Here is a 19,305-nt window from a genome sequence, read left to right on the forward strand (position 1 = left end):
TCCTCCTCTTCTTCTCCCTCTCTCCTCTTCTTACTTTCCTTCTCTCCTTCCCTCTCTTTCTTTCCTCTCATTCTCTCTCCTTCATTCTTCCTTCACTCAGTTGCAAATGATAAAGACACCATGACTCACCTCTCTCTGAGGTGGTAGGGGCCAGCGTAGAGAAAGAAGGAAGACCTGGGCATTCATTCCTGGCTGTGATGCCCTTTGGAAACTGGAACCCAAGCAAAGCCAAGACTGATGATAAAGCTGGCAGCTAATACACTCAGAATCCAAAGAATCTAGTTTTTAAAATCCATTCATATCAGTGATAGGTAACATTAAATGAGAAAACTCTCCATTGGCACAGGTCACAGCATGTCCCTTATGCCTCCGTCTCCTGCTGGCCCCTCCAGTTGTCCTTTCCAGAGACAAGGTAATAAACAAAGCAGAGCCAAGTCAGCTGGGGAAGTGCCACAAGAAAGCCCTAGACATATGCCAACCCTGGCAAGAGGAGCACAGTCTATTTTAGGGGCCTGTTACCATCATGGCCCGGACACCCCAGCATGAAAGGCAGGATGACACACTGGAAAGAGCTCGGAATTTGGAGTCAGGAGAACTGAGTTCTGTTGTTTACTAACTTTGTGACTTCAAACAGATCATTTCTTCTCTCTGATCCTCAGTGCTCTTATCTCACCAACGGGAGCAGAGTAAGGAGGCTGCTGAGACATGGTGGGGATTATTCTTTATTTCATGCAGCACCAATTCATAAGCCACTTGCCTTCTCTGGGCCTCAGTTTCCTTATCTGGAAGAAGAAAGAGATGGGAACAGATGCTTTCTAAGCTCCCTTTTAGTCCTAGACCTATGATTCTATCACTTGCAGACTCCTAGGCTTACTGATGCTTTTATTTTGTGTTCCCAACGCTTTGCTTAGCTATTCTGTGGAAGAAACAGGGACAATTACGTAGGTCTCCTCATTTCCTAGACTTCTATCCCTCTTTCCACTTGACTCACTCTTGAGTAAAAGATGAAAAAGCATGCAATGGAGTTGGTCCCTGAGAGATTTCAAATCCGTCCTCAGATATTTACTATGTGGCTCTGGCAAATCACTTACCCTGTTTGCCTTAGTTTCCTCATCTGTAGAATGAACTGGAGAAAGAAATGATTCCATTCAAAATAACAGTCGATAGTATAAAATATTTGGGAATATATCTACCAAAGGAGAGTCAGGAATTATATGAGCAAAATTACAAAACACTTGCCACAAAAATAAAGTCAGATTTAAATAATTGGAAAGACATTCAGTGTTCTTGGATAGGCCGAGCGAATATAATAAAGATGACAATACTCCCCAAACTAATCTATTTATTTAGTGCTATACCAATCAGACTCCCAAGAAACTATTTTAATGACCTAGAAAAAATAACAACAAAATTCATATGGAAGAATAAAAGGTCGAGAATTGCAAGGGAACTAATGAAAAAAAAGTCAGAGGAAGGTGGTCTAAGTGTACCTGATTTAAAGCTATATTATAAAGCAACAGTCACCAAAACCATTTGGTATTGGCTAAGAAATAGACTAGTTGATCAGTGGCATAGGTTAGGTTCACAGGGCAAGATAGTGAATAAAAATAGCAATCTAATCTTTGACAAACCCAAAGATCCCAAATTTTGGGATAAGAATTCATTATTTGACAAAATCTGCTGGGAAAACTGGAAATTAGTATGGCAGAAACTAGGCATGGACCCACATTTAACACCACATACTAAGATTAGATCAAAATGGGTCCAAGATTTAGGCATAAAGAACGAAATCATAAATAAATTGGAGGAACATGGGATGGTTTACCTCTCAGACTTGTGGAGGAGGAAGGAGTTTGTGTCCAAGGGAGAACTAGAGACCATTATTGATCACAAAATAGAACATTTTGATTACACCAAATTAAAAAGTTTCTGCACAAACAAAACTAATGCAAACAAGATTAGAAGGGAAGTAACAAATTGGGAAACATTTTTACAGTTAAAGGTTCTGATAAAGGCCTCATCTCCAAAATATACAGAGAATTGACTTTAATTTATAAGAAATCAAGCCATTCTCCAATTGATAAATGGTCAAAGGATATGAACAGACAATTTTCAGAAGAAGAAATTAAAACTATTTCCACTCATATGAAAGAGTGTTCCAAATCACTATTGATCAGAGAAATGCAAATTAAGACAACTCTGAGGTATCATTACACACCTGTCAGATTGGCTAAGATGACAGGAACAAATAACGATGAATGTTGGAGGGGCTGTGGGAAAACTGGGACACTGATGCATTGTTGGTGGAGTTGTGAAAGAATCCAACCATTCTGGAGAGCAATCTGGAATTATGCCCAAAAAGTTATCAAAATGTGCATACCCTTTGATCCAGCAGTGCTATTACTGGGCTTATACCCCAAGGAACTACTAAAGAAGGGAAAGGGACTTGTATGTGCCAAAATGTTTGTGGCAGCCCTTTTCATAGTGGCTAGAAGCTGGAAGATGAATGGATGTCCATCAATTGGAGAATGGTTGGGTAAACTATGGTATATGAATGTTATGGAATATTATTGTTCTATAAGAAATGACCAACAGGAGAAATACAGAGAGGCTTGGAGAGACTTATATCAACTGATGCTGAGTGAAACGAGCAGAACCAGAAGATCATTATACACTTCAACAATGATACTGTACGAGGATGTATGCTGATGGAAGTGGATTTCTTCAACATAGAGAAGAGCTAATCCAATTCCAATTGATTAATGATGGACAGAACCAGCTACATCCAGAAAAGGAACACTGGGAAATGAATATAAACTGTTATTTTTACCTTCTGAATCCAATTCTTCCTGTGCAACAAAAAATTCAGTTCTACACACATATATTGTATCTAGAATATACTGTAATATATTTAACATATATAAGACTGCTTGCCATCTGGGGGAGGGGGTTGGGGGAGGAAGGGAAAAAATCTGAATAGAAGTAAGTGCAAGGGATAATGTTGTAAAAAAATTACCCATGCATATGTACTGTCAAAAAAAAATGTTATAATTATAAAATAAAATTAAAATTAAAAAAAAAAAAAAAGATCAGAGGAGGTCACAGAAAAAAAAAAAAGAAGAAAGAAATGGCAAATCCAACGACTCTTTGTCAAGAAAACTCCAAATGAGGTCTTGCCTCAGGCAATTCCCCTGGTAGTTTATGGTAGATTTTGGAATGAGTAATTTAACAGTTAATAAAAGGAAATTTATCTAGTCATAGTAGAAAAAAAGATATTAAAATATATATATATATATTTTGAAGATAACTCCTCTCCCAGTTGATTCAGCTGAGTTAAAATCTCCTGCCTTTGAAATGTCTATGGTAGTCTGACAAAGCTTTTTACTCAGATAACCAAAAAAGGAATTCATGAGCCAATGAAGTCTTGAAAAAAATTTCAATACTTTAAAGGAAGAAAAATGAAAGAGAGAGAAATAGATAGAGACAAAAAGAGAAAGAAAGAAAAAGAGAAAGAGAGAGAAGGGGGAGTAGAGGGAGAAAGGAAGACCAATGAAAGTTATTTCATGAGAGCAGGATACTGCTCTCATTACTAGGGGAAAGAGGACTAGACGTGGAGATAGGAAACACCCAAGTTCAAATTCTACTTCTGGCACTTAGCTGTGTGCTAATAATTATCAATCAATCAATATTTAATAAACATTTATTGTGTGCCAGACACTGGCAAAAGGCCATCCTTACCCTCAAGGATGTCACAGTCTAAAGGGAAGAGACAACATGTAGACAAATACAAACAAAGTGAGTAATATACAGACTAGGAGATCATTAACAAAGGAAAGTCACTAAAATTAAAAGAGGTCTGGGGAGACTACATATAGAAGCAAAGTGGTTAACCTTTTTGTACTTCTAAGTCTTTGAATGTCAAAAGAGGGTAAGAATACCTGCAGCAATAATGACAGCAAAGCGGTGTACAGCAATTTAAAGTTTGAAAAGCACTTTAAATGTATTATCCCCTATCATCCTGGCAACAAGCATATGAAGTAAGTAATGCAGCATTAGTGTCCTCATTTCAGTGATAAGGAAAAGGAGACTTAGAGAGGTTAAAGATTTCATTATAACTCAACTAGAGACATGTCATATGCTATATTTGAACACATATCCTCCTCACATTAGTCCCAGATTGTCCCTACCTCAAAGGGCTGTTGAGAGGATCAAATAAGAAAAGTTAAGTAAAACATTCTGTCTGTGAATTATGGTATAATGGAAACTGTTCTGGGCTTAAGAGGCAAGAAATCTGGGTGCTATCAGGCCAGCAAGGTGATAGAGTGGATAGAGAGAGCACCAGTCTTGAGGATAGGAAGACAGTTCAAATTTGGCCTCAGATACTTATTAGCTTTCTGACCAGATTACCAAAAAAAAAAAAAAAAAAAAAAAAAAAAAAAATGGAGGGAGGAAGAAAGAAATCTGAGTCCTAATCATAACTGCTACTGATTGTGGAACCTTGCCTTAGAGTCAGAATTCTTTTAGTTCAAATATAACTTCTGACACTTACTACACTGCCTTCATAAACAAGTTTTTTGACCACTCTGAATCTTGGTTTCCTTATCTGAAAAATGAGGTTTTCTAGAATTAACTCTATACCTCAATGATCTCTCTTTGGGCTTCTATTTCTTTGTCTGTCAGATGAAGGGCTTGCCCTGAATGATCTCCGAGATTCGACGTTATACATTCTGGGAAACTGAAGGCACAGTTCCTTACCAGTCTGGTTGAGGAGTTAAAGTCATAGTCAGAAAGTTTTACTTCTGATATGTGCTGAGCACTGTGATAAGCATTGAAAATATAAAGAATCAAAAAATTTTAAAAGAAAAAAAAGGTTATTTCTGTCCTCAAGGAGCTTATGTTCTACATGGGGAGAGAGAAGAAAATATGGATAAATAAATATGAAGTAAATGCAACAGATAACAATGCACCTACACATAGTGCCTGGAACTACATTTATAATGGGAAAGGGAGTTTTGAGTCATTATACTTTTGTGGAGGTGAGCTTTGTGAATTCTAAAGAAGACATAAAAGAATGGAATACTAGGGGTGGAGGAGAGAAGAAAGCAAGGGTTAATGGGGAAGGCTTCTTGGAGGAAGCATTAGTTTTAACACACACACACACACACACGCACACACACACGCACACACACACATGCATTAAAGCCTCCTAGTTTCTCTGAACCATCCTCTCAGCTGATTTCCAGCTTGTGGGTCAGGAGGTGAATTGGCCTGTCAGGTTCTGCCTGGAACAATCCGCTAGTGACAAGCGCGCCTTGCTGAGAGCTTGGCTCAGGAGCTCAGTGGGCCAGCCAGGATGCCATTCACACTCCCCAGAGCTGATGTGTCATCTGGCTCTGGCAGCAGGTTCACAAAGCCCTTCAAGGTCAGGGACAACCTTCTGCCCAAGCTATCCTCAGCTCAACCAGGCTAAGCAACAAAAGACCTGGCTTTAAGGCCCTGGCTGGTGGGGGCTGACTGGGGCTGGTGGGGAAGAACAGCCTCCTCTTAGGAATGCCCTATATTCAGAAGAAAAACCAAAAAAACCCAGAAAACTTACAAATCTCACAAATTCCAGCTCTGCTTGGACAGACTAGTAATTTGGAGGCTGGTTTCCTAACGATAGTTACATTAGCCTGGTATGACTCATCCCATTTTGAAGCTAGACAGAACATAAGAGTTCCACTACTCCAAATTCCTCATCTTTGAGGTATGGAAACTGAGATTGAGAAGGCTAAAATTCTTTCCCAAAATCATGTAAGTAAGTCAGTGGTTGATCCAAGACTAGAACCCATGCTTCCTAAATTCCAGTTCCAGTTCACTAGATAGTATTCCTATTTCCCCTCTGATTCACAGCTTTATAAGATCTTACAGAAGAGAATCATAGATTTAGAACTTAAAGAGACCTCAGAGATCTTCTAATTTAATCCCTCTCATTTTCCAGATGAGAAACTAGATTTTAGAAAAGCTTAGTGACTTGCCAAAGACAATTAAGTGTATTGTAGATGGAATTTAAACCCAAGATCTTTGATTCTAAAACCAGTACAATTCCAGATACATAAACTATTTCTCCATTACTATTCTAAACCGAGATAAAAGAAAAGAAAAGGAAAATAGCATACTCTTCCATTCTCTATTCAGCTCTAAACTGGATAGGTATTTGAATTTCACTTGGAGCAAAAAATTCTAAAGTTAGGAAAGTTCCCCAACCTCACTCCATTTTTCTCATTTTCTACATCCTTTTTTTGCTTTTCAGAAGCTCCTATTTACCCAAATCCTTTGTCTTCCATAAGTACCAATCCTCTACCCCCTTGGATCTATAGAATGCATTCATACTTAGTTGTTATTCCTTTCTCAGGAAAATTGATATGGAATCCATAAAACATGGGTCTAATAACAGAATTCCACGTAGGCTTTCATTCTGGGGTATTTGGCCTGCTGCTACTTGGACATGATTCTGATTTGGAGAGAATGAATGATGATTAGTTATTGTTTGATTGTATGAGAAGTGGAGGTGGTGCAATTGCTTTGGAGAAAAAAAGCTATTTTTCATTCCTACCTCTAGACAGAAATGCAGTGGTTCCAAGAGTCTCTTTGGTATTGATCCCAAGGAGTAAGAAGAGAAAGTCTCTTGTAAACAAATAGGGGAAGCTAACTCAACATTTCCATGATTTCCAACTTGCTTCCCTAGAATTATCAAGGAATTTCCTCTTGATTGAAAACAGACTGTCTCTCTTGGTTGAGCAAGATTTCAGGTGGCTCTCGTCTAAAGAATTCAATCATTCTGGTGTATTCTTATCTCTTGAACTTTTCAAATTTCTGCTTGTTAACTGCTTGAATAAATGAATGTGCAAGCTATTCACTATTTATTATGGTCTGTTGTGTAACTAGCATTTGCTGGGAAAATATCAAGCATATGAATATGTTTGAATCACCCTTTCCCTTTGAATGATAGTGACCAGGGAAGCAAATGGCATTGTTGCTGCTTTCAAGAAGGTTATATTCTAATAGGAAAGATAATACATAAAAGGAAGCTAAAAAAACTGGAGTAGAGAAAAGTATGTAGAATATGGTGGGAAAAGAAGTCTGGCAAGTCAGAAGACCTTGGAGAGGAATGAAGGGGTGAACATGGTTGTTCTGGGCATTTTCTTATGATGGAGATACCAGAAGGAACCAACCAATCAGAAAAAAAGGACTGCAGATTAGTAACATCTTCCAGAATGGGAAGGTTAGTAGGGAATGAAAGGGAAAGAAGTCTAGAGAGCTAGAAAAAAGAGCTTAGAGTAAAAAGAAGGAATGGGAAGTCACTAGATCTCTTTGCAGATCAAGTCCATCTATAAAATAGGAATAATACTAAAGTGCTGTCACATGGAAGAGGGATTAAATTTGGCCTGCTTGGTTTCAGAGAGCAGGACTAGGAGCAATGAAAGGAAGTTGCTCAAACACAAATCCAGACTTGAAAAAAAGAAAAACTTCCTGACAGAGCTAAAATGGAATTGGCTGACTTGGCAGTTAGTGGGCCCTCTGAATGAGTGACCAGTAGTCATCAGATAAGTTATACAAGAGATTCTTTCTTGGGAAAGAACTAGGCTAAATGGTTGTTTGGGTTTTCAAATTCTAAAATTCAGTGATTGTATGATTCAAGTATTCCAGTTCTGCCACTGACTGTGTGACCTTGAACAGATGTCTTAACTTCTCTGGGACCTCCTTTCCTTATCTATAAAATAAGGGGTTTCCAGTTCTCAATCCATGAGTCCTTGTGTGACTTACCTCAATGGCTTGTTACAAGCCTCAAACGAGATAATGTATATAAAGAGCTTTGAAAACCTTAAGGCTCTATATAAAAGTCAGCTATGATTACTGCAATCTACTTGAGAAGACAAGACACACTCATGAAAGGATAGCTAATAATTCAAGGCAGGATATGAAGTCAGGTATCTCAGATGCAGCACTTCCAACAACAGCTTCAGGAGTGCAGGGAGGCACTCTTCAGAATGGAGTGGGTAATAAGGATGGAGATTGGAACTGGGCCTTGAAATGAAGATGAATAATATGAGGTGGAGGTGAGCACAGTGACCAGAGGCACAGTGTTAAAAAACACAGCATGTTTGATGAAATGATCTGCTTAGAGTGGGGCTGGGATGACCAGATGAAGGAAGGATGATAGAAATGGGAAAGTTGATTGCAATATGCAATATTCAAGCTGAGGAGTTTGGGTATTCTAAACGATATTATATGGCCTTACATAACAAACTGAGGAATTTAGACTCTCTGTCATCAACTGGAAAACTGAAGGTTCCTGAACAGGCAAACGATGTAAGCAAAATGTTATTTTAGTCAGAGGACCATGGCAGTATCATGCACAATAGAGCGGAGGAGGAAGGCAGGGAGAGCAGTTAAGAGGTTGTTAACCATAGTCCAAATAAGAAATAACAGGAGCCTGAAGTAGGGTGGAGGAAGTTGAACTGAGATGGTTCTTGAGTCAAAGGACCTGAACCTCAGGATCCCATTTTTAATATTATTTGTATTTCCTTGAATAAATCATGTCATCTCCCTGTGTCTCAGTTTCGTCATCTGCTAAGTGAAGGGGCTGAACCAGTTGGTTTCTGGGATCCTTTCCAGCTATAAATGTAGGATCTTAGGGTATGAGAGCCATTGGGAAATATAAATGGACACGACTTGGGGAACTATAGGTTATGGGGGTGAAGGAGAGAGAGGAATCCAAATAAAACATTTACCTTGAGTCAAATAAAGAATACATCGATCCCAGGGAATCTTGACGTACCAAGTCTAACAGAATTCCTGGAGGAATTATCTGGGATATTAAGAAAAAGCAAAACATTCAAGCAATACCAATTCTCTTCTAGTGAGTCCTTTGAACTCCCACTACCTAGATTTCTAGTTAAGTCTAGCATTTTATGAGCAGCAGAAAAAATAAAAACAAGGCAGGGGAAAAAATAGCCAGAGAAGAAGAGCTTCCTATGTTAAGAGAACAGCACCCACTCTAAGTTAGAGTGAGGGTTTTCTCTACCTAAGGTATTAACATCCTTCTGCCTTTTAGTGGTCTAATAAAATGGTTGTAGGAGTGGGTTCTGCCGGATGTCAGAAAACCAATCTGATAAATTTATTGGTCTGACAACCAGTCTTCTCCCATGTATCATCAGGGACTGATCTGTCACAGCAGCTGGGGGTGTTAGTAATAATGGAGTCCGACGAGCCATCAGACAGCCTCATTGTCAGCACCCCTCCCAGTGAAGAAATCAAGTCTGGCTTGGTGCTGATGGAGAGTCCCACATGTAGTGGCAGGAGATCATCTCCAAAGCTGAGGCGGCCTAGTGAAGTCCGGAGGCTTATGGCCTAAGAAGCACTAGTCACAATATGGATTAGTAATAATATTTGTGTGGCACTTTAAGGTTTACAAAGTGTTTTAATATATTTCATCTATTCACATATATGTGCATGTATGCATATATAACATACATATGGATGCGTATAAATCCCAGAGCATACAATATAAAGTACATAGCTTGAGGGCTCATTCTCCCAAACCTTGGTTTACAGCCTTTAGCAAATTCTCTCCTTGAGGTTCTAGGGATAACCGAGGGATTTAGGGTTGTTTTTGCCATGCTGTAGCACATAAAACCTAAAGCACAATGTTTTTCACATTATCTCTGTCTTTATTGGCCAGCTTGTTCCCCTTCCCCTTTACAAATTGAAAGGGACCTAAAAATCATTAGACTTAATCCTGGCTAGATGGCAAAGTAAATAGAGAATAAGAAGGCTTAGAATCAGAAAGATTCATCATTATGAGTTCAAATCCAGCCTCCAACACTTATTTCCTATGTGACCATGAACAAGTGATCTAATCCTGCTTGCCTCAGTTTCCTCGTGTGCCAGAGAAGGAAATGATAAACTACTTAGTATCTTTGGCAAGAAAACATTTTACAGTGGAGGGAACCTGCTGTCCAAAGTCACCTAGCAAGTAGCAGTGTCAGAACTTTAACCCAAATCTGTTGACTACACATCGAATATCTTACCACCACAAAATGGCTTCCTAAATTCTAGTCCTTAGTCTTCACTTGTCTCATTTGTTTGTCTTTGAAAGTCACTTGTCCTGTCTTACACTCAGTGTCTTTATCTTTACATTGAGAAGCAACACTGTATGACCAAATGAGTCAGATCTGGAATCAGAAGTCCTGCTCCTTACTAACTGGATGACCTTGGGCAGAACCTAAAGCCTCACTGAGTCTCTTTGACTTTCAGTTTCCTCATCATAAAATGAGGACTTAATGGCCCATGAGATCCCTTCCAGTTCTGAATCTGTGTGATTTGGGGGTACCTTCCATCACCTCTTTGATCCTCAGTTTCTTCATCAATAAAACAAGGGGGTTGGATTAGGTGTTCTCTCTGATCCCACAATCTAAGGCACCAGTATCACTGAAGTGGTTCTGTCCTAACTTTGTCCCAAAGTGGTCTGTCCTGCTTTCATGAACTCCCTTACCTGGAATCTGCTAACAAGGCTGAAGTAAACATAAGGCACGATTTATCTATTTCTCCTATTTCTGTATTTGGCCTCAGTGATCTGGGGGATGCTCAGCAATTCTTGTGACCCTGAGGCTCAGGAAGGAGGAAACCTGCTGTTTCAGCAAAGGTGCTGTCCTTCCTCCCTGTCTTGCTGGTATCTTCTGAAAGGTAGAAGCTATTTATCCCCAGGATGCTGGTGACCTTTCCCCAGACAACACAGAGGGATGCAGGATGCTGGGCCCGCATCATTTTCTTTTAAAACAAGAAATAGAAGCATTAATCATCTAGACCAGCCATTTATCATGGTCTGGGGACATTAATTTGACAGGATGTCATTTTCTATTTGGTCTGTGTGTGGTGGAGGTTACTCTTGAAACACCTTCAATTAAATGTAACTAATAACATGGAACTATTTTGAGGAGGGATGAGTTCTTGGCAATTCAGGAGCAGAAGGGGGAAATCCACCAACCTGCATTTAAGGTTTGGGCAGGGTGATGTGATTGTTTTCCAGACATCTGTTTCCTGGGCTTACCAAGGGTGATTTGCCTGTGGGTAGCAGGATGATGGAAAGGCTCCATCTTTTCTGAAGGAAAAGATCTAGCAAAGTTGTCCACTTTTTAGAGGATTCCTGGGTATTTGATAAATGCTTATTGATTTGACTGGGGCTTGAATTTTTAATTAATAGGTCTGCATTCAAATCCCTATTCTGTAGCTCACTAGCTCCATGACTTTGCTCATTTCATTCCCCTTCCCTGAAACTCAATTTCTACATGAAAAAAAAAAAAAATTAAAGTGTTGGGGTAGACAATCTCTAAGGTCCATTCCATTTTCAAATCTAACAAGTCTGTGCTTTGGATTGTCTCCTGTGCTATTTTGCTGGCACCTTTTTTAGAAATCATAATGATTATTTCATGGAGACCTCCTCCAATCAATCAATCAATAAACAAACATTTATTAAGACATTATTAATTAACATTTATTAATGTACTATAAGGCTAAATTCTCATAATTGCCTTTCCTGTCTCTAGTCCCTCTTCATTCTAATCTACCTTGCATTCCACAGCCAAATTAACCTTGTATCTGTTTTTTTTTTTAAGCTTTTTATTTTCAAAACATATGCATGGATAATTTTTTGACTATAGTTTATTTTTTTTAACATTTTAAACATCTATTTTATTTATTTTATTTTTATTAATAGTTTTTATTTACCAGATATATGCATGGGTAATTTTACGACATTGACAATTGCCAAACCTTTTGTTCTAATTTTTCTCCTCCTTCCCACCCCCCAGATGGCAAGTTGACCAATACATGTTATGTTAAAGTATAAGTTAAATACAATATATGTATACATGTCCAAACAGTTGTTTTGCTGTACAAAAAGAATCAGACTTTGAAATAGTGTACAATTAGCCTGTGAAGGAAATCCCAAATGCAGGTGGATAAAAATAGAGGGATTGGGAATTCTATGTAGTAGTTCATAGTCATCTCCCAGAGTTCTTTCACTGGGTGTAGCTGGTTTAGTTCATTACAGCTCTATTGGAGCTGATTTAGTTCATCTCATTGTTGAAGAGGGCCACGTTCATCAGAATTGATCATCATATAGTATTGTTGTTGAAGTATACAATGATCTCCTGGTCCTGCTCATTTTATTCAGCATCAGATCATGTAAGTCTCTCCTGGCCTTTCTGAAATCACCATGGATAATTTTTCAACATTGATCCTTGCAAAGCTTAGTGTTCTAACTTTTTCCCTCCTTCACCCCACTTTTTCCCCTAGATGGCAAGCAATCCAATATATTATACATGTTAAAATACATGTTAAATCCAATATATGTAAACATTTATACAATTACTACATAAGAAAAATAAAATAAAATAGGAAATAAAATGAGTAAGAAAACAAAATGCAAGTGAACAATAACAAAAAGTGAGAATGTTATGTTATTATCTTTGGGTGTAGATGGCTCTCTTCATCACAAGATCATTGGAATTGGCTTCAATCATCTCATTGCTGGAAAGAATCACGTCCATCAGAATTGGTCATCACATAATATTGTCGTTGCCTTCAATGATCTCCTGGTTCTGCTCATTTCACTCAGCATCAGTTCATGTAAGTCTCCTCAGGTCTCTCTGAAATCTTCCTGGTGGTCATTACTTACAGAACAATAATATTCCATAATATTCATATGCCACAATTTATTCAGCTATTCTCCAACTGATGGGCATCCATTCAGTTTCCAGTTCCTTGCCATTACAAAAAGAGCTGCCACAAACATTTTTGCACATGTGGGTCCCTTTCCCTCCTTTAATATCTCTTCAGTATAAAAGCCCAATAGAAACACTGCTAGGTTAAAGGGTATACACAGTTTGACAACTTTTGGGGCATAATTCCAAATTGCTCTCCAGCATGGCTGGATACATTCACAATTCCATCAACAATGTATTAGTGAATCAGTTTCCCACATCCACTCCAATATTCTTCATTATCTTTTCATGTTATCTTAGCCAATCTGACAGGTGCGTACTGGTATCTCAGAGTTGTCTTAATTTGTGTTTCAATAGAGATTTAGAGCATTTATTCATATGACTAGAAATGGTTTTAATTTCTTCATCTGAAAATTGTTCATATTCTTAGACCATTTATCAATTGAAAAATGGCTTGAACTATTATAAATTTGAGTCAATTCTCTATATATTTTGGAAATGAGGCCTTTATCAGATCCTTTGTATGTAAAAATATTTTCCCAGTTTATTGCTTCCCTTCTAATCTTGTCTGCATTAAGTTTTGTTTGTACAGAAACTTTTTAACTTAATATAATCAAAGTTGTCTATTTGGTGTTCAATTATAAGTTCCAGTTCTCCTTTGGTCACAGATTCCTTCCTTCTTCACAGATCTCAGAGGTAAACTATCCTATATTCTTCTAATTTGCTTATAATATCACTCTTTATGTCCAAATCATGAACCCATTTTTATCTTTTCTAGGTATATCATGTTAGGGTCAATGTCTACTTTCTGCATAGGAACAGTGAATACATTACTTTAATTCCTCTGGACCTCAGTTTCCTTAACACTTTAAAAAAAGTGTGGGGGGGAAGCAGGTAGCTTCTGAGACCTTCCCATTTTACTAACTTGCTATGTCTTTGGACAATCACTTTACTTCTATGAGGCTGTTTCCTCATTTGTCAAAAGGAAATAACAAATCTCTACTGCAATAGGGATGAGATAGACAATAGTTCAAACATACACACACACACAAACTTTTATGAAAATGCATTGGAAAGTAAAAAATACTAAATAAATGTGAATTGTTATTTTAATTCTGATAAAAGAAAATTGTGGCTTCTGTGGGATCATTCTATGAAATGAACAGGTTAGATCAGGAATTCTTAACCTGGAGTCTATGAACTTTTTTGTTTTGATTGTTTTTGTAAATATCTGGAAAACCATATTCTAATATACTTAAGTTTCCTTTATAATTCTATGTATTTTGTTTTATGCATTTAAAAATATTATTCTCACACAACTTCCACAGCCTTCACCAAATTGCTAATGGGGTGCTAGATACACAAAAAAGTTGAGATGTCTTATGAATGATTTGTCTTTATTCTTCTTTTCCAAAGCTGATTGTCTTTGTCAAGTATAGCAGAATAGCAGGAAATTAGAGTAAGTCTACAAGTCATTCATTTGCATGGAGACAAATAGCCACTTATAAGAAATTGCTTGTATAGGAGAAAGTAAGAAAAATAATACTGGAGAAAGAAAAGATCACCTATTTTATTCATTTTCCTCTTATTCATTTAGGAGAAATAAAACTCAAGGAATGAAACTTAATTTTTATTTTTATTTTTTTAAAGGGATTTTACTTTACTTATTCTTATACTTATACTTTACTTATTCCTGATTACATGTAGAGACAATTTTTGACATTTTTTTTAAATTAAAAGTTCCAAATTTTCTCCCTCTCTTTCCCCTAGTCCTTCCCTGAGACAGTAAGCAGTTTGATATAGGTAATATATCTGTAATCATGCAAAACATATTTCCATATTAGTTATGTTATGAAAGAAAATACAGAGCAAGAAAAAAATGAAATAAAATTTTAAAGTGAAAAATAGTATGCTTCAGTCTGCATTCAGACTCCATCAGTTCTTTCTTGGGAGGTAGATAACATTTTTCATCATGAGTCCTTCAGAATCGTCTTGGATTATTATAATGATGAAATTAACTAAATCATTCACATTTGATCATCATACAACATTCCTGTTATAATGTGTACAATGTTCTTCTGGTTCTTCTCAGTTTACTTTGCATCAGTTCATGCAACTTTTCCAGGTTTTTCTTACGCCATCCAGATCCTCATTTCTTATAGCACAATAGTATTCTATCACAACCATATATTGCAAATTGTTTGGCCATTCTCCAATTAATTAACATGCCCTTTTATTTCCAGCTCTTTAGAGCAATTAATTTTTGTGTTAATCTTAAAGATAATGACAAGTTAATACAGAAATCATGATATAAGATACCTCTAAAAACAAGCAGGATTTTCATAACTACATCTCAGCCTTTCATAGGCAGAAGTAAAAAACTTGATATTGTTCAGTTAATTAAATTAAATTAAATTGATGCAAAATATCAGATTAGTGAAGCTGGAAGAGTCCTTGAGAGATGGACTATTCTAACCTCCTCCTTTCACAGGTGAAGAATTGAAACCCAGGAAAGTAGAACAATTTATCCAGGATTACACAGGAAGCTGGTAGCAAAGCCATTTCAATACTGGAATCTATTTTAATTAGAAGTCTTCTCAACTTAGCACACTTGCCCTGCATCCTGTAGACTGGATGTAACAAGCTTTAAGCTTTGTCTCTTGCTTCCTCCACTAGACTGAAAGCTCTTTGAGAGTAGAATTCATGTCTTTTACCTTTTTGTATCTCCACACAGTAGATTAGCTTCCTTGGACAATCAGACAAACACTTGGTAGCAGGATAAACAAGAACAAGTCTATGGTAGCCATAGAAAGTATGATTCCTACCTTCAAGAAACTACAATCCAGGAAAGAAATTAAGATGTTATCACAAGTAACAGTGATATGAGGTAGGATGTGGTAAGGTTTTGTTGTTTTTTTTTTGTAAGAGGTTTTTAAAATCTGAGAGATTTGGGAGAGACAGTACTTGTAGCAGGGTTTCCTGGAAGAGGTAGCACCAGAGTTGAGCCACTAAAAAAAAAAAAAAATGTGATAGAGTGAAAAGAACTCTGACTAAGAAAACAAAGAACTTGGGTTCATATCCCATCTCTGATGTCTACTCCTCATATGATCCTGAGCAAATGATAACCACCCTTGCCTTTAGTTTCTTGGACTCCATGGCTTCTCAGGTCTCTTCTGACTTCAACATGAGTCTGTGGAATTTATGACCAAAGAAGAACTAGAGAACATTATGAAATGCAAAATGAACAATTTTGATTACATTAAATTTAAAAAAGATTTTGCATAATCAAAAAAAAAAAAAAAACCAGAAACAAAAATAAAAGTGAAGTAAAAGGCTGGGAAAAAAATTTTACAACTAGTGTTTCTGACAAAACTCTCATTTCTAAAATATAAAAAGAACTGTGTCAAATTTGTAAGAATATAAGTCATTCCTCAAATGATAAATTGTTAAAGGATATGAGCAATTTTCAGATGATAAAATTAAAGCCATCTATAGTCATATGAAAAAATCCTCTAAATCACTTTTGATTAGAGAAATGCAAATTAAAACAACTCTGAGATACCATGTCACATCTTTCAGATTGGCTAAGATGACAGGAAAAGATGATAAATAAAAAATAAATGATAAAAGATAAAAATAAATGACAATGAAGGAGATTTGAGAAACTGGGACACTGAAGCATAGTAAAGTTATGAAATGATCCAACCATTCTGGAGAGTAATTTGGAACTATGTTCAAAGGGTTATAAAATTGTGCATACCCTTCAATCCATATTTATAAAATCACTAATGCTTCAAATGACATATACTCAAAATATTGCAATGACTTAATATACACAAACACCAAACTAGTAGTCTATGTTTATGCATAGTAAGTGGACAACTAGCCCACTGGATCCTAAAGTCTTCTTTTGCTCCAGCAAAGATCTATCAGAGGTTTCACTTCCTCTGCCATTGTGTTGTTGTTCAACTGTTTTCAGTCACGTCCACCTCTTTGTAACCCCATTGGGGTTTTCTTTGCAAAGATGATGGAGTGGTTTGCCATTTCCTTCTCCAATTTATTTTACCTATGGGGGAAACTAAAACAAATGGGGTTAAGTGACTTGCCCAGGATCACCCAGCTAGTAAGTGTCTAAGGCCAGATTTAAGTATCACTGACTCTAGGCCTGGCACTCTAACCCCTGTGCTGTTTATCTGCTACATAACAGCAGTCATTATATCTCCACTAGGAGATGAGTGCAGAGTTACCTTTCTAGACACCATAGTGAAAGATTAAAGAAGAAAACCCAAGTTCTTGCTCTCTGAGATAGATGAAGTGAGAAGAGAGAGCAAAAATGTGACCACCTATAATTTGATCCTCTGAACCTGGAGGGGAAGAAATGGATTCAAATCTTATCTTTCCCACTTAAAACCCATGAACTTGGGCAAGTCACTTAGCCAATCTAAACCTTTGTTTCCTCATCTATAAAATAAGAAGTTTAGATTAAATAACCCCTAAAGCCCCTTCCAGGTCTAAATCTATGATCCTATTACTTTATTAGGATTTCTTTCCATTGTGGTTTAGTGGTCTTGAAATCAAAGGAGCTGAGTCCTCTGTTAAGTAGATATGTGGCAGCAGGCAGTCAAACATACCCCCCACCTCTCTAACAACCATCACTTTTCTCTTTTGTAAGACAGCAATGGCAGTAATATGTTACTTACCTCACAGGTTGTTGTGAAGAAAGGGCTTTGTAAATGGAAAAGTGTTATATGGTACTTATTCTCTCTCACACCCCAGTATAAACAAACCTTCTACTCTTTCCAGGTCAGTTTTCTCACAGTCTTGTGAAAATACGATGCTGAAAAAACCCTTACCTCAAAACTCCATGCTTTAGCTTTTACTCTTCTTCTTGCTTGGAGGAGCTTCTCCCTCTCATAGAATCACAATATTTTCCAGTTGGGAAGGACTTCAAAGGCACCCAATTGGCTCCCCTACTTGAAAAAGGATCTCATCTACAAGATACCTCCTGTCTACTAATTGAAATTCTATCTATCCTTAAAGGCTCAAATCTGCCCCTCCTCCAAGAAGTCAGATCTCTCAAGCCAGTAGTTACAGAAAGAAAGGCACCTACTTGACTCAGCATCCCTTAATTTAGCCTTTGATTATGTACTCTCTTGTTTTGTGCTCTGATTTTCTCTCTTTTTTGGTGAAGATTATTAATCTCTTTGACTAGATAATCCAGCCTCAGATAGTTAACAATTGTGTGATCCTAAGCAAATCACTTAACCTCTGCCTCAATTTCCTAATCTGTAAAATAGGGATAATAATATCACCTACCTCCCAAGGTGTTGTGAAGATCAAATAGCACAGTGCCTAGCACATAAGTGCTACATAAATGTTAAATGTTGTTAATCATCTTCCCAAGTCCAGAAACCATGACCCATAGCAAGATAACCAGCAAATGCTTAATAATTTGAATCCAATATATAAAAATTTCATCTTCCTAAACAAGAATTTTGAAACTTAGTACTTGTCCAATGATTGGAGGATGACTGAACAAACTGGTATATGGATAAATGGAAAGACAAATATGAAGAATTCAGAGAAATATGGGAAGATTTGTAGGAAGCAAGGAAAGCAAACCAAAAAAGTAAAGGTAGAAAGACATGAAGGGAGGGAAGAAGGGAGGGAGGAAGAGAAGAAGAAAGGAGGGAGGGAAGAAGAAAAGGAGGAAGGAAGGAAGGAAGGAAGGAAGGAAGGAAGGAAGGAAGGAAGGAAGGAAGGAAGGAAGGAAGGAAGGAAGGAAGGAAGGAAGGAAGGAAGGAAGGAAGGAAGGAAGGAAGGAAGGAAGGAAGGAAGGAAGGAAGGAAGGAAGGAAACAACCCCAGGTAAATAATTAAGAAAATAAAGGTAATGATAACACCAAGAGGCAAAATAAGTCCAGTAAAATACAATGAAAAATATAATTACTGAGTTTTTAAAGTTAAAAGGTACATCTGTCTTTTGTGTTCACAACATGATAGTAGAAAGTAATCCATTCTGTCTGGGTCAGTTGACTTTGCAGAACTATTTTCAGAATATGGACATTGTTAAGAGAATTTAGTATTTGTTGAATAGTGTTTGCTGCATCAAAACAAAAATGTGACAAAATACTCTTTTAAAATTTAAACTAATTTTCAGCAGTACAATGATCTATGACAACTCTGAAGGACTTATGAAGAAAAATCCTACCCATACCTAGAGAAGAAACTGTGTCTGAAAACAAATTGAAGCATTAAAAAAAAAAAAAAAATTAAGCCAAATACATAATAATTGATTGATTTATTGATTGGCATCAAAGTGGAGGGAGCCTGGAGTCTAGAAGCATATTTGCTAGCTGTGTGACTCTTAATCTATTTCTGCCTCAATTTCTTCACCTGTAAAATGGGAATAATAATTCCCCTACCTCCTAAGGTTGTTGTAATGATCAAACGAAATAATAATTGTAAAGTGCTTAGCACAGGGTCTGGTAGCAATTACTGTTATTATCAACATCATCATCAAAGAAAAAGCTTTAGCA

This window comes from Sminthopsis crassicaudata, chromosome 2 (genome assembly GCF_048593235.1).
Source record: "Sminthopsis crassicaudata isolate SCR6 chromosome 2, ASM4859323v1, whole genome shotgun sequence".
Lineage (NCBI taxonomy): Eukaryota > Metazoa > Chordata > Mammalia > Dasyuromorphia > Dasyuridae > Sminthopsis > Sminthopsis crassicaudata.